We start from the raw sequence: 13,738 nt of genomic DNA, 5'->3' as shown, positions 1-13,738 counted from the left end.
TGGCCTCTCCCGTTGCGGAGCACAGGCTCCAGACGCGCAGGCTCAGCGGCCATGGCTCACGGGCCCAGCCGCTCCACAGCATGTGGGATCTTCCCGGACCGGGGCACAAACCCATGTCCCCTGCATCAGCAGGCGGACTCTCAACCACTGCGCCACCAGGGAAGCCCCCCCACTACATTTTAAAGAAAGAGAAGTCATCTGTCACCTCCTGTACACCCTGACCCCAATGTTCTGCATTTCTCTAGTGACTAGGGCTTACTCCATTAAAATCCCCCTACACCTTTACTTCAACCTCTTCATTAAATGCACTGTTGACTTCTTGCCTTAGGTCCTCAGACTTCACTGTGCATCACCCTCATGTGGGAAACTTCAAAAAAGTAAGAGAGAGAGAGAGATTTCAGAGCCCTGCCCCCAGAGATTCAGATTTAGTCTGGGGTAGACCTCAGCACCTTTAACTTTTAAATGCCCTCCGGTATTTCCATTAAGCAGCTGGGGTTGAGAAAAATAATTTGAAACCCTACTATCCAACGAAGGTATCACTTCCTCAGATAATCCTGATGGACGATGACGGTTCTTCCCCATTCCAAGTCTTTAGGTCCAGGGGAATGGAGAAGGGCAGAGTTTCCTCCTTTTTATTCCATATTGTTTGTTTGAGATCAGTACTTCTGCACTTTCCTACAAAGCCCCCTCCTTTGAGGTTACTGCCGTTTAGTTCTCCTGGCCAAGTCGTCGTATCCACTGAGGACTGTGGCTCGCAGTATACTTTCCAACACTCAGTGCTGTCATCTCTCTGTGAAACGTAATGTACGAACGGACACCTCTTTCATACACACCCTCTCCTTTTAACTCCTTGACCTCCCTCAGCTCTAATGAACTTCATCTCCTTTCCACTTCTTCAATCCACTCCCATGGTCACCATTAAACCAGTGGTTCTCAACCAGGGCTGCTCATCAGAATAACCTGTAGAGTTTCATAAAAATCCCAACACCTTGGGCCCACTCAGAACCTACTATATCAGGATTTCTGAGGATGAGACCTGGGCAAGTGATTTTTTTAAGCGCCACAGATGATGTGCAGACAGAATGGAGAACCACAGCTACCCCAGGCCTCTTCATTATCCAGAATGACCCTTTCTCTGAAATACTCTCTGAAATAACGCTGTTATCTCATTCTCTGGGTCCAGCCTCGCATCCTGCTAGCCTTCTCACTCTTTCATGACCTTATTCCTATTTGACTTGTTCTTTGATGTCAACTGAACCTCCAATCCCTGGATCCTTTCCATTTTTAGCCAATTTCTCAGCTTCCTCCTCGCCTAGACTCTGTGGTCCATCATTTAAACTTCTCTTAAGCCAGTGCCCTGGGAACTGTGCTCCTGTGACCCCCTCTTGCAATTCTCCCACAAAACCTTACCCTGACAGGATCCAACTGTGAAATCTCCATTTCCATACGGAGGCTGGTAAAAGTTGTTGGGGGAAAAAGAATCACACAGCCATGCAGATCGGTGCTTACTATAAAGGTCACAGACGGAATTGGGTCATCAATGGCACTGAGCAGTATCCTTCTTGACCCTGGCCAACTTCCTTTCCCACTGCTCTTAGCGAATATTCTAGAATTTCACAACTTCACTCAAACTTCTGCTTCATCCTCTCCTCCCTTACTTTCAGCGTAAGAAATTCCTTCTACTTCACTGAGAAAAACGGAGGCCATCAGTTTGGAACTCCTTTGACTTCACTTCCAGTCCCGCTCCTATGAATTTATCTCCATCAGTAACATCTCCCTTCACATCTTACCGGAAACAGTGTCCTCTCCTTCTACCTGAGGTTTATGCCCTCACTGGTGCTCTAGATCCCTGTCCCTCTCACTTCTCCAGGGGTCTCACTCTATCAATTACCTCCTATTTCTTCTTGTATCTTCAATCTCTCCCTCTCTACTAACACCTTCTATTTGGCTTTAAAAAAACATGCTGAGATTTCTCTAGTCCTTAAAAGTTGAAACCTCCTGCCATCACACAGCTTTCTTTAGTTGCTATAGTCTCTCGAATTTTCCTTCTCTAGCTTAGGCTTCTTGAAAAGGCAATCTAGACTCCCTTAACCCTCACTCTTCAAACCACGGCAATGAGTCTCTGAGGTCCCAAATTGATCTCCTCCCTGAAGACGGCCATTTTCCAGTCCTTACAACCATTGACCTCTCAGTCAAAACTGACATTGCTGACCATGCACTTCATGAAACTAACTTCTCCCCACCATCTCTCACACAGTTCTTTCCTGGAGTTTATTCCTACATTTCTGGGTCTCTTGTAGACAATTTAAATAGTATTCCCCAGGAGCTGTCCTAGGTCCTCATCTCTTCTCATCAACACACCTCTACCTTTGGTCACCTCATCTACTTGTACGGCTTCAATCACTATCGACTTCCGTGACTCCCCAGTTGGATCCCCAGCCCTGACCTCTCTGCTGTCCCCTGACTGAACACCTCTATCTGGATGCCTCACAGGCCCCTCACTCGAAATATTTTCAAAAGAAAGTGAATTCTCTACTGCCTTTCCCCATGTAAAATAAGAAACTACAACTCCTCTTGTGTTCCCTACCTCACCCTCCTCTAGTTTCTCTTGTCACCATCTGATAAGTTGCCTAGTTCTATTAATTCTTCCTCATAAATGTTCCCTCTGCGTTGCCCTCTTTTATTCTTACAACACTGGCCCTTAGGCCAGGCCACTGTCATTTCTCACCTACCTGAATCCCATAGCCTGACTTGTCTTCTCTCATCGCCCACCCCCCACCCACATTCATTCTTCTCCTGTGGCTAGAGTGATACTGTGAGACACAAATCTGATTATTATTCCCCTGCTTCAATGTTTCTGCATCGCCTTCAGAATCATATTCAAAGTGCTTAGCATTGCACATATAAGCCCTCCAGAACCCGATCCCCAATTCCTTCCACAGCTCTGTCTTCCATGCCTCTCCCACCAGCACTCTATGCACTAGCTATGCTGAACTACCTGTAGTTACGGTCATAGAACCTCAACTAATAGTGTGTCACGCCTACTGCCTTCATAATGCTGCTCCTTGTGTCTGGGATGCCACCCAACTTTTATTAGCTGGTTCTATTCCTTCATTAAGACTCACCTCAGTTGAGTGGTCACCTCCTCCAGGAAGCCTTCCCCAACTGCTCCCTTCCCTCAGTCTTCAAAAGATGCCCCATCTCAGTGCTCACTTCTCTACTGCACTTACCACGCTGATCTCTACTCATTGACTGACTTGTCTGCGTCCCTCATTAGGCCATCAGTTCCTTAAAGGCAGGAACTGGGACTTATTCACCTCTGTACCCCAACATCTATCTAGCATAGTACTTGATTCAATAGATATTTAACGAATAAGCAAGTGAACAAATGAATGGATGAATGAATGACCTTCATTATATGAAATGAGACCCAATATATGGAAACAGGTCATGCCTATTTGCCATTATGTGTTCATGGATAAGGAGACATTGATCCAGGTTCCCCAAGAAGGCTGGGGGGTGGGAGGGTATGTTTTAGAGTAGTTGTTATAGTTGCAGCTGGCGGTGATGGCGTTGTTGCTGTCTTCCCCGCACTAGGGATGCCTCTGTGCTCATTCAGGTATACCTCCTGCCTGGTGACACTTTGGGGCCAAAAGCATATATTGGCAACACAGCTGTGCAGGGTTCGAGGTACAGCAAAGCAGCCAGTTCTCCCCTGGATGAAATCCCAGGATGGTGCTATGCCTGCCTTCTGAAAGCATTTTAGAAATCTGTCGCCTGAGTCTTCCTTGTTGTAGGAGTTCCACTTGTCATCTTCCCCTAAAATTCCTGGAAGTTTTGTTGGGCCTTCTCATTGGATGTCACGTCCAGAATTATTTTTTAGAACACTTTCTAGCTCCTTCAAAACAGAGCATGCAGGTAAAGAAAAAGAATAACAGGGGACAGACATAGAGAAATGCTCTCCTACGTAAATTTAGCCTAAAAGAACAGAACAATAATTATTTTTAAAAAAGCGATGGAAAGCACGCAAAGTTACGGTGTACGGCATAATAAAAAAAAGTGACATTGGAAGCCATATAAATACAGAAAGAGAAAACCGAAATATTATATAAAACGTATTTTTTAAATGCAGAAACAATTTTTCCAAAGGAAAAAGCACTTAGGCTGGCTAGTTCTAAACAGCAAGCATTTCACAGCCCTGGCTCTGAGGAACAACCCTCTCTTGCTACTGCCCCAGCTTCCTTTTCCTCTGAACCAGCCAGTAGGTCCGTTAACCAGTATACATGGAACTGTGGACCAGTGTAGTGACAGACTGTGCTGCGTGACTCATTAGGAACTAAAGTAATATTCTAAGTTTGTGATCTCATTGGGGAAAGAAGCTTAGCAAACAAGAAGCAACAACTGATACTACCAGACCAACGAAAATTCGGTGCTAAGTTGGGGAAAATAGAGTATAAATGCTATAGCATGTCAAAATAAAAGAAGATCAGAAAACTGTGGCGGAGAGTGAGGGCTTACTGGAGAGGAGGTAGGATTTGGGAGATGGGTCTTAAAGAATGGGTAGGCAGGAAAGGTAAGGCATCGCAAGCAGGAAAATCGGGAGAGGCAAAGCTTGGACGCTGAAATGGATACAGCACGTTGACAAGGAAGCGAGAAGACAGAAGGGTAAATGGGTAGGGTGTAGTCTTGGAAATCAGGAAGATGAAATTGGAGACAGTGATAACGAATATGCTGGGAAAGGCTTTGAGCAGGTGGATGATATGATAGAAAAGGCGTCTTCTGGAAGACAAGCCAGATAGCTTTGTGCTGCTAGGGACACGTGGGATGGTAGGGGCAGGCTTCAAAATGGTCGCTGTTTCACACAGACTGAGGAAGAAAATGAATGGTGGGGATGGAATGGGAGGACCTATCTGCCACTGCATCTGTTGCCTCGTAGGATCACCTACTGGGCGTTTCCTGCATAAACTGCGTGTCTGATTTCTGCACCTAGATTGAAAGTCACCTGAGGACAGGGAATCTTATCGTATGTGCAGTATTCCCCGTCCCACGACACACAGTGCAGAGCTAGGCACACAAAAAGCAGGCACAAATCTTTTCTGAGTAAAGCATATAAGTGAACTACAAAAGATGCTCCGGGTAAGCCGACATTAACATCCAATTCTGTTCTATCTCATTTTTAAATCGCGATAGCTAATAAACTAGATCTGGGCTCAAAGTCCGCACACAACTCAGATTTAGGCATTGGCTGGTTGCACCTGTCTCTATCCTGTGATCTTCCAGAAAGTTCCTTTGAGACAAAGGAGGTCTAAAAAGACATTTTGCCAGGAGGCTCATACTGGAGTTGCTGGAGTTGGAGCTCTCCTAGGAGGGTTGCTTGTCCTACAACCCCTAGCTTGACACTAGAAGCCCTCCCTCCTCTCCCCGCTTTGTGGCACTCCCCCTACCCAGGTGCAATCTGTACTCAGTGTCATGTGTTCCCGAGGCCAAACAACTTGCGCCGACATGGGGTCATTTCTGGCAGGGGCAGTGAGGGTGTCAGGGTTAGAGATCCATCATACTAAAATACTTGTTTTTCACCTCAATATTCCTGGGCTTTGCTCTGGGAACGCCATGTTGGAAGGATACAGAAGTATTTTTAAAGGGCCATTCATCTCCTATGGGTGACAACCTTTACTTTTCCCAATAGACGATCCTTAGTGACTTGGTCACTCTTTAGCTGGGTGAGAGGCGCATTCAGTGGTTCGATAATTTCTCCAACTTACTAAGAGGCAGTGCCTCACAAAGATCGTTTACAAAATGTTACCCTTGTGGTCTTTCAAGAATTAAAATGCCTTAGTGTCTACTTAACTACCAGGAAAGTAAATTAAGTACTGGAGTTGGTGTTTTTAAGTTAAAAAATGCCATTTTGCTCCATCCTCTGCTTTGTGGGTCACTGAGCGCACCGTTCCATAACTGCCTGCCTACCCAGCCCCCAGCCAGGAAAATGTACGAGGTCTTATAATTCGGGTAAGAATAAGTATCCCGAAACAGTTCTTTCTATGGCGACAGCAGCCCTGCAGGTGGTGTCAAAAAGGCGAGTGTTCGTTGTGAGGGCAAACAGTTCCAGGGGGACTGACTTCTGCAAGGACAGTTCGAGTTTCTGGCACTCCTGCTCTATAAACAAATATCCTGTTTGAGGACATATTATGAGAGGGGACCCACAGGAATTCCTCACCTCCTAGTTTTCCTCTTTTTTTTTTTTGGTAGAAAGAATGACATTTTGTGGACCTTCAAAATTTATTTTTCCCATTGGAAATACGTGAAAGTACTATGTGGTAACTACAATGGAAAGTTAGGCATAAAAATAGATTCTACTCTTGGCTCTAAGAATTTAAAGAAATTGATAGTGCAAGGTTGGTAAAAGATTTAAAAGAGGTTCTACGTAACGGATATATTTCTGCTTAAACCTAGCATCTTGGGCAAAATACATACCGATTCTGAGCAGAAAAGGAAACCGATGTTGAGTAAATGAGGAAAAGGGCCCAAATCCTTAAATACTGGATTATGAATGAACCCAAAGGGAGGGATGAGAGGTGACCCTTGTCTTCTATTTTAATATAGTTCTTTATTTTAATTATAACAATATCAGATAGTACTTTTGTAATAGAAAAATATTTTAAAGGCAAAAAAAATAACACCGGAATCAGGGGGAAAAAATTAACTATTTTCTTTTTTTACAAAGGCTGTTACTTTCTGCTAGCAAGTTAGGCCCTTAGGAGGAGTAACTTATAAAAAGGCATGACTACTGTTGTTAACTGCTGAATGAGAAAATGGGTCAGATTCACCTAAGTTCCACCCGCTTCCATAAAAATTCCATTTCTGCATATTCCATTGGCCAAAACCTATTTTCAAAACGAGTTAGGTGACTCTCATTTTATGGCAAGTGGTATAATAGTCAACTGCCACTGGACCAGGAGTCGGGGATCTAAATTCTAGGCCAGCTTTGCTTTGTAATTAGTAGTGGGGCGAGTTTGTGGAGGTCAGTTAACCTCTCTAAACTTCTGCCTTCCTCTGCAAAATGGATAAACCTTGCCCCCATCACAGGAGGTTTGAAGAGGGTGATTGATATGAAAGTACATCGAACGCTGGTAACACCCCTACAACTACCATCAAACACATCATCTCACCAGGAATATACGTATTAGCAGGGTGACTGTGTTTGCTGGAGAATTAAGTAATCTGTCACTCCTTAAACCCAGCTCTTCCATGCTATGAATGATGTCCTTGCAAATATAACTACCAAGAAAGGCTATTAAACTGGGCTATCTTAAACATTCACTGCTCTTACGTCTTTCATTATATTAGCAAACGCCAGAAGTATATAGTTGGGAAGGCCCATGGTGGAAGGTTCCTTCACCTGCCTTCAGGTAGAACCTGCTAAAGTCATGAGACACCCGCCCCCATAAAGAACCTAGAAAATTTCACCCTTGGTAATTCATAATATTTAATCGGCATATCTGGAATTTCTTTATGGCTTGTTCCATTCCCTCTGGTGGAACAGTAAGCCCGTTTCCTCCTGTCAGGTCTTCAGTGGCTATGAAAAACAATATATGCTCTCCATAAACCAGCAGCCTTTAATGTGTAGATAAAAACACAAAGTGGTACCCAATTCCGCAAGAGTAGCTACAAGCCCAATTCGGAGGTTGGGTGTTCCATGAGGATGACGGGGAAAAGGAAATGATGGTCCCGTGTGAGCCCTTTTAGTGACTCCCACTCACATACAAGCAGACAGCCATCACCTTCAGTGGTATCATCTTCAAAAACTTTCAGCAAAAGTGATCATTCTGGCAAATCATCATGAACTTGACTCTTACCTATCTTCTTCCAGGCAACACACACCGGTTCCAACTCTCATTTACACCCAATTCACACATGCAACAATTTCAATGGAAAATGTTGGAAAACAAAAGGCAAGTATGAGGCCATGTCCTCAACTGGACACTTCTGATCACGTGGATAAAGATATAGGGCAAAAATACGTTTGAAAGGGGGTGGAGGAGGCCTCATTTGTTTTGAGGAAAGCAACTCCATCATATCCCTTAGCTGGTGTCAAATTCACTCTCTTTGCAACCCTTCATCTTAATGTTTGATACATCTCTCTTCTGTCTTCCTCTCTTCTCATCCATTTCCTGTACCTTCTCCATCTCCTAATCTCCCTCTCATACACTACTTCCTCTCTCAATTTATTTCGCCCCGTTGCTTCTCTCCTTTCCTCTGTTTATCTCCTAATCCCACATTCCATACTTTCCTTGAATTTGTCTGCTGGTTCTACTGGGCCACCATATTTGTGCCCAGTTTCCCTGTTTACGGGCCTTGAAGTAGAAGCACGGGTCCTAGTAGATAAGAGTGCATCCTTACCCCACCTTCTTCCCATTTCAAACACAGAGGACTTCTAGGAGTAAAGGAGTAGTACAGGAGGCTCTTCTCCGGGGCAGAGCACTGACCATGGAGGACAAGCAAGATGCCGTGCCCTTTCGCTCCCCAAAGGGCAAGGCGGTGACCTCCAAAGAGCGCTCTTCGCTGAGCTGTATGGTCTACACTTGAAGAACCAAGAGGAATGTAAACACCATTCAGGATGTAGTGGTCTCTGGCATCTGACTTTCTGCTAACAGAACCCTCAATTAATTGAGACTCCCACTCATAGTTAGTGCAAGGAAGATAACCTTGAGCTACTGCAAGATCCCAAAGGGTCTTCAGCATCACCGAAGAAAGACTGCATACTGTTCAGTCTAGTTATCACACTAAGTATTTTTTATTGTGCATTAATTAGATGAAAGTTAATAACGTGTATTGACCAAAACATTTGAGTAACAAGACCATAAAGGATAACTGAGTCTTCCTTAATATAATTGTTGCACAGTAATGCTTCCTGCTGTGTAGTGTATATAGAAGATGACATACTCTAGGAATTATCACAGTAGTCTGTAGGCAACACAGTAACAAAACTATACGGCACTTGAAGAGCTTTTTCTTCAGTAAAATTTAAGAAAAAAGAACTTTTTCACATATATGAACACACTCAATTTAGAACCTCAAGCTTCTAAAGTAAGCAACATGTAAGCCAATAAAGTACACATACCAAATGAGAATCTCACCCATCAAGCACCCAAATCAAATGCTGGCACATCTCTCTTGTCAAGAGTATTTTCTTGCCATCATTTCTTTCCAAAAAGACATGAGAAAATGTTTTCTTTCTTTCTGAGTGGCAATAAAAAGTCCCCTCTTCTGAAATTCAGATATGTTTCAAAGTGCACTGCCATCTTCTTAAGGAAAAATGAAAGCCACTGCTGGCTTTTGGATGCTAGGAACATAGATTTTACCACCTATCCCTCTGTCTTGTTTCAAGGCAGTGTGATAGAGTAGCACAAGCATAGGATTTGGAGTCAGAGACACCTGGGAGATCTCTGGCGTCTATCGTTTGCTATGTGACCCTCTAGGCTGTCTACTTAAACGCTTTGAGCTTAAATGGCCTCGTCTGTAAAAAGGGGTTAATACAGAGTAGTTGTAAGGATATAAAGATTCAATACACATAAAGTGCCCGTCACACAGCTTGGCACGTAGGAACTGATCAGTAAATGACAGATCGCTTCCTATTCGTCTTGATTTGATTTAGCCAACTATCCCCTCGTACGCCTCCAGGAAGGGGGGCCTTCACTTCCATTTGCAGGCTCACCAGCTCCCAACTCTCTCGATTTCCCACAAACGAAATGCACGTGAACTGTGCTCACTGAAGACACAGCCCTTCATACAGCATCGCATGCCCCCGAAGCACACCTAATGCTCTAGTACAGCACAAGACACAAGACGCATAAGCGCGCTTCAGAAGACACAGACGTCACATAGGACACGCCACCTCCACAGGCAGCCTCACCTGCTTCTTTCCCACATGTTCTTCCAAGCTTCCAGTCCTTAACATTGATTATCTTTAGAGGTACTACGCCCACTTGTTCAGGATGTCCTTTTCCTGGTCTAAATTCTGAAAACCTTTGTAAGGTGGGGCATCATCATTTCGTGGCAAACTGTCCCTCTTACTTTGCTCTAACACCAAGATTCAGCTCCTGGAAAGGCCTCCAACCGAGACAGGTCCTCCATCTGGAAATTACTTTTACTACTTGTTTTTCTTCTACCTGTCTCTTGAAGTTCCATTTGGTCAATGAAATGTAGCTATTAAAGAGACCCCTTAAAACGAACAAAAACCTCTGCTGTCACCAAAGCAAGTATTTTCATTTAACTAAGGAAATAGACAATGTGACATTATCTATGACAAAAATTTGGATAGGATCCCAAATAATGAACAAAATAAATGGTTAAGTAAACCATGATGCTACTATAGGATGAAATGTTATATACCATCAAAAAGTATATTTATGAAAGCTTTTTTAAAATATAGGGAAGTGTTCACGATAAAATGTTGAGTGAAAAAGCAGGATATAAAACTGTATACGTTATGATTTTTAACTATATAAAAAAGTATGTGCATATACAGCCATTAAAAAAACGTCTGGAAATCAAGCCACTAAAATATTAACATTGTTTCTGAGATTTGTGAATATGGGTGATTTGTACTGTTTCTATACTCTTGTCTTTATTTTCCAAGTTTTTATCAAGGATGAACAATTTCTCTACGATGAGAAGAAGAACTGGGCGGAAAAACACCAACCCAGTTAGTTATCTTTGGCTTGTGAAATTATGGGTAATTTTAACTTTTTTTTTTTATTTTTGTGGCGGGCCTCTCACTGTTGTGGCCTCTCCCGTTGCGGAGCACAGGCTCCGGACGCGCAGGCCCAGCGGCCATGGCTCACGGGCCCAGCCGCTCCGCGGCATGATGGGATCTTCCCGGCCCCTGAATCGGCAGTCGGACTCTCAACCACTGCGCCACCAGGGAAGCCCTTAACTTTCTTTTTAAAATTTCCTGTAACTGACATATAGATTCTAGTTAGGGACAAAGTTACTTAAAAAAAAAGAAAAAAGAATTCTAAAACCTAGTTTTTTAGTTGTTTGTAAGTTCCAGAATGATACAGATGTAATAACACCTCACAATTATTTGGCACTTTTTAATTTCACTTTTAATAGCACTCTGACATTTAGAATTACATTTGATTATCAAAAATATTTTGCTAGGGAGGCCAGGTCTTATTATTTTCATTTAACAGGTGATGAAACTGAGGATCAAAAAAACTAAGTGATTAGCACAAAATCACAATAATTAGTGGCAGAGCTGGACTTGAAAGCAGGTCTCCAGAACCCAAGTAGGTCCAGTGCTCTTTCCATTCATTCAAGACTGACTGTGGTATAATCCAAGTAATCACCAAGAGGTAGAAACACAGAAATCGTAACCCCTCCTTACCTATGAAGATCAAGTTCCTGAATGACCCCCCCACCTAGGTAGGAGAGTTCAGCTTGAGGAAGTCATAATTTTAGGAGGTGAAATAAAGGGCAGGGGAACTGAGGTCACGTAAACTTTTGAACGCCCTCATAAAAAATTTTTTGCACAGTAAAACAACAACAGTACATTACAGAAAAAGAATAACGTGAGTTTACATAGCTTAAATTAGTAAACGTGATAGGCTCTGTAGAGTTTCCACTTAGATCTTGAGACGGTTTCCAGAGGTGATGAGGATGTATCACTCATTATGGCAGTGGAAAATGGGGGTGACAGTGAAGCAATGAACAGAGGTGGACTGTTAGTCCAAATCATGGATCTGCGCTCTCAGAGTCTTCATCAAAGTCCAGTCCTGAGATTATAACAACTTACTTGGGGCTTTAGCCCTACCAAGCAAGTGAAGTTAAGTGGCATGACTTAATGACTCTGGCTCTTCTGAAGATGCTGTCTCCTCAAGTCTTTTCTGAAGACAGCTTAGCACTTCTGTATAGAGCTCAAATTAAACCATTTAAGTTTGTCTGAAGGCAGCTGACCTGCTGTCTGACACAGATACTTAAATGGCAAGACTCAATGATTTAGGCTCCTCTGAGGTTGCTTTCTTCCGAACATGGTGTTGTAGAAAGACTCCACCCCTTTATAGAGTTCAATTAAATCGTTCAAGTTTTGTACGACGGCAGCTTATCAGCTGTCCAGCAATGGTATTAAATGGTACCATCTGATGATTTAAGTTCTGCCGAAGATGGTTTCTGCCCAATGTGATTTCTTTTGGAAGGCGTATTGTCACCTCTTTACTGAATTCTGCCAAATCACTCAAGCTTTGAACACGTAGGATTTGACACGTAAAGGTACCCATTTTTCCATTACTTTCTTGGGGGAGGATTTAATGTTGTTCTTAAAATTTTTCTCCTGTTGCTTATAATCGTATCTGTCTGCAGTGCCATAGCTTCCTAATTATCTTTATCATCACTTATGATAATCACCTCTGCAGTCCCAGGAGCTTCCTGAGTCATCCTCCAGCCCGTGAATCAGCAGCAACCAGTTCAGATTCAACTTCAGTCAATGACTGTTCCTGTGCCAAATGTTCACCCTCACCTACAGGTTCTGTTTCATCCAAAGACTTTTTGTCTTCAGGAGAAATCACTGAAAGATATTTCACCATCTCTAGCCAAATCTCCTCCCAGATCACATTAATGACAGGCTCTGTTAAACTAGCTAATGCCTATTTTATGAAGAATACAGCATTGGTGATGGTGTAGGAATCCCACGCACTAGGATCTTCAGACAGATGGACCTTTGTGAGATTCTGAACAACAAAGTTATACATTAGTTTGGCCTAAGTCTTCCTGAACGGCTGGATCAAACACCGATCTAAGGGCTCCAGGACCTGCAACAAGCAACTGGTTCTAAAGACAACCTTAACATCAGGATGAACATTGGCAAATGCAACTGCGGCACCAAGAGGACAGTGAAGAATCAGTAGGGCTTTGAATTCAAGACTTTTTTTTCTCGTAAGGAGTCTTGAGCTTCCGCAAGAAAGCACTGCTCAAACAATTCCTAAGGAGAGAGGGAGTCATCCAGCCTTTTCTCTTTGCACGCCAGTATACTGGCAACTTAGCTCGGATTTTCCTCTGAGAAGACATGGGCCTAGTTTTCTGTAGAGTGGTAATGGTTTCACTATGAGGTCACCTGAAGTATTAGCACAAAACAGAAACATCAGCCTCTCTGTTTTGGCTGACCTCATGTCAGAATCAGCTGGCTCGTGTTCTTCAAAAGGGCAGATGGGATTGTTCAAGGGCTTCCAAAGCATGGCGGTCTCGACAGCACCAAAGACTCGTGCAGGCACGTAATCCCCCTCTTCAGTCGCTTTCCACAGTTGTGGCAGATACAACACGGGAGCTGCAGGATCAGGTGACTTGGTCTCCGGGTCATGGTGCACCATACATTTCTCAACCCTTGCTCCTGGCAATACTTTTTCTCGAGACCCACTTCGGTGTCTGAAAACATGTCTTCGAAAATTCTTCTTGCATGATGGCAGGTCCCTTGCATGCAAAGTGTTTTCTTATTCCTCTGCTTGTCTTCAATCCAGAGGTTTAACATCATTTCCATCTTTTCCATCCTTGGGTCACGAGGGATAAAGCATCTCTTAAGTGACACAGGTCTACAAGAGGTGATACTGGCCCTAATAAGAGTTTCAGCTTTCCTTATGGTACGAATTCTTTCATACCATATAAACGACCTACAAAGCTATCTGTTTTACCTTTGAGAAGATCAAGAGCGTCCCTTTTCTCTTCAAGAGACATCACCCCTCTTACCCTT

The 13,738-nt window shown here is 43.4% G+C and overlaps 1 protein-coding gene across 1 annotated transcript in view; it reads right to left on the bottom strand.

Annotated features, from left to right (window-relative positions):
* Window positions 1-13,738, bottom strand: part of PAK3 (p21 (RAC1) activated kinase 3) — a 113,276-nt gene that overhangs the window by 73,695 nt on the left and 25,843 nt on the right. The gene's annotated exons all lie outside the window — the stretch shown is intronic.

The sequence above is a fragment of the Neophocaena asiaeorientalis genome, unplaced genomic scaffold, assembly GCF_003031525.2.
Source record: "Neophocaena asiaeorientalis asiaeorientalis breed wild unplaced genomic scaffold, Neophocaena_asiaeorientalis_V1.1 scaffold234, whole genome shotgun sequence".
NCBI lineage: Eukaryota > Metazoa > Chordata > Mammalia > Artiodactyla > Phocoenidae > Neophocaena > Neophocaena asiaeorientalis.
Note: the sequence above shows the minus strand (reverse complement) of the source record. Positions and strands in the feature narration are given on the sequence as shown.